Raw genomic sequence first — 2,530 nt, 5'->3', positions numbered from 1 at the left:
TATATATATATATATATAAAGTGCCGTCAAGTCAATTCCAACTCATAGTGAACATATATAGGGTTTCTGAAAAGCAGTTAGTGAGCTTGAACCACCAAATTTGCCATTCAAACTGACCTTGAGGTGAAGAGCTTATCCTACAGTGCCGTACCAGGAGTACATATATACATACTTGCATATATACATATTCACGATGGTAAGTAAAAAATTATCCATCCTCCTGTTATATTAAAACACACGTCAACATCTATGCCTGATGACAATATTGAACGTGCAGGTGAAATGATTCTGTTGGATAGACAACTGACAGTGGATTCTGTGGCAAATTATTTGCATTGCAAATAAACCATGGCTCTGACGATGAAATAATCTATAACAAACTTGAGTTTTGAAAAGCTTGTGCATGATGGGCTACTGAAACAGCTCATGGAAGAGCATAAAAGGAAGTGTTTGGACATCTGCAAACAAAATGTGGACCACTACTCAAAGAAAAGTCAAAGTTTCTTTACAAAAAGTGTTACTGGTGACAAGACATGCATTCATCACTGTGAGCTTGAGTGAAAACGGCAGAGTATAGAATAGAAATATCTTTAACAACATGGTTACTAGGAGACATTCAAGCAAAATTATGATTCCTTCCAGCAAATTCTCTGAAAGTCCCAGAATTTCCCATTACCCATTTTGCAATATTTGGTCTGATATGGTATTAAGCATTGTTGTTGTTGTTGTTAAGTGCCATCAAGTCGATTCCAAGCCATAGCGACCCTGTATAGGGTTTCTGAGGAACAGCTAGTGAGCTTGAACCGCCGACCTTGCAGTTCAAATGCCTTTGCAGTCTGGCGCGTTAACCCACAGCGCCACACCAGGATTAAGCATTAAGCTTTCACAATATCCTTTTCATCCTCTACCATAAGCCATTAAGAGCAAAACCATGTGATGCCTTTGACACCTGGCTTCCGCTACCTCTTTCGTTCCATTTTGAAGGTAAAGACAAATACCGCTATTTCTTATCCTTCTTATTTATTGCTTATGTTCTTGTCACAAATGTATTTTCCATGGACATTTCTGCTTCTAAAACAGCATTTGTGCCATGAAAATCAAATTTTCTAATCTAGCTCTTAAACAATAAAATGGCTTTATTAAAGAAGGGGAAAATGTAAGCATAAAGTCATTTTTGTTCAGTTATTGAAATGCTCTAATACCATACTATGCTTTAGTTATTCAAGCTCTGTGTAAACATAACCATTCCTGGGTTCATGGACATGGTGAGATTTGTCTTTTGGGCATTAATCCTCTTTGGTTAGCCCCATCTGCTACTAGAGTGAGTGTATTGTGATGTCCTTTGATTGTCCAATATCTCCAAGGGTGGAATCCACTCTTTTCTACCCTCTGATTCATATTTTACCACATGGGTCAGAACTGATTTGATGGCACTTAACAACAACAAAATATTTAAAAGGATCCACAGAGGACTCAATCTTCTCATACGGTCTATTGCTATTGTTTGTGTTAGATGCCATTGAGTGAGTTTCAACTCATAGCAACCCTCTGCACAATATAACAAAACACTGCCCAGTCCTGTGTCATCCACACAATTAATGTTACGTTTGAACCCATTGTGCTGCCACTGTGATAATCCTTCTTGTTGGGCCTTCCTCTTTTTTTAATGACCCTCCACTTTGCCAAGCATGATGCCCTTCTCTCATATGATTTAGAAAATGCAAATACAAACAATATCCAAAAAGATTTTGTCTTAGACTGGGTTCTTTAGAAAAGCAAAAGCAGCAAAGTTTATGTATGAAGTAGAAATTTATATACAAATTTATCTCCTGGTAATGGCTCACATGATATTGTTGTTGTTGTTAAGTGCCATCCAGTAACCCTGTGCAGGGTTTCCGTGGAGGGGCTGGTGATCTTGAACCGTAGACCTTGTGGTTGAAACCAACTTTGCAGTCCAGTGCATTAACCCACAGTGCCACACCAGACTCCCATGACATAGAGACTGGCAAGTTCCAAGTCTCAGTGTCAGATGTCAGGCTGGAGGCTCTCCTGACTCACTTACCTGCAGGAACTGATAAATCTATCAGTAGCAGCATGTCACCCAGGCAAATGACTCCACTGTTATCAGGAGTCCATGGCTGGCAGACAATATAGCATGCTGCTGATTTACAGCCTGCAGAGGCAAATGATTTCCAAGATGGTTAGGCAATATGCTAAGCTTCTGGCTCAAGAGAGACCCGATGCTTAGCCAAATGCAGCATCCATATCCAGTAGAAATCAAGCAAGATTTGCTAGAGGTTCCACACATGTTGGAAGCAGATCACATTTCTGAGAAAAAGTGAATTGTTTATAGCATAGCTCACCATGACGGTGTAACATTATATCAGATATCATCAATGGTGATGACTATATCACAACTGTTAAACCAATAAGAATCATAGCCTAGCCAAACTGATATACAACCTTAAATGCAACAGAAACAAATTGTTCAAAACCTTCTTTGTTTCCTTTGTTGTTGTTGTTAAGTGCC

General features: G+C 39.1%; 1 protein-coding gene across 1 annotated transcript in view; it reads right to left on the bottom strand.

Annotated features, from left to right (window-relative positions):
* LOC102815940 (putative serine protease K12H4.7-like) overlaps window positions 1-2,530 on the bottom strand; it is a 32,160-nt gene that overhangs the window by 14,837 nt on the left and 14,793 nt on the right. The gene's annotated exons all lie outside the window — the stretch shown is intronic.

The sequence above is a fragment of the Chrysochloris asiatica genome, unplaced genomic scaffold (assembly GCF_000296735.1).
Source record: "Chrysochloris asiatica unplaced genomic scaffold, ChrAsi1.0 scaffold00044, whole genome shotgun sequence".
NCBI classification, from domain to species: Eukaryota; Metazoa; Chordata; class Mammalia; order Afrosoricida; family Chrysochloridae; genus Chrysochloris; species Chrysochloris asiatica.
Note: the sequence above shows the minus strand (reverse complement) of the source record. Positions and strands in the feature narration are given on the sequence as shown.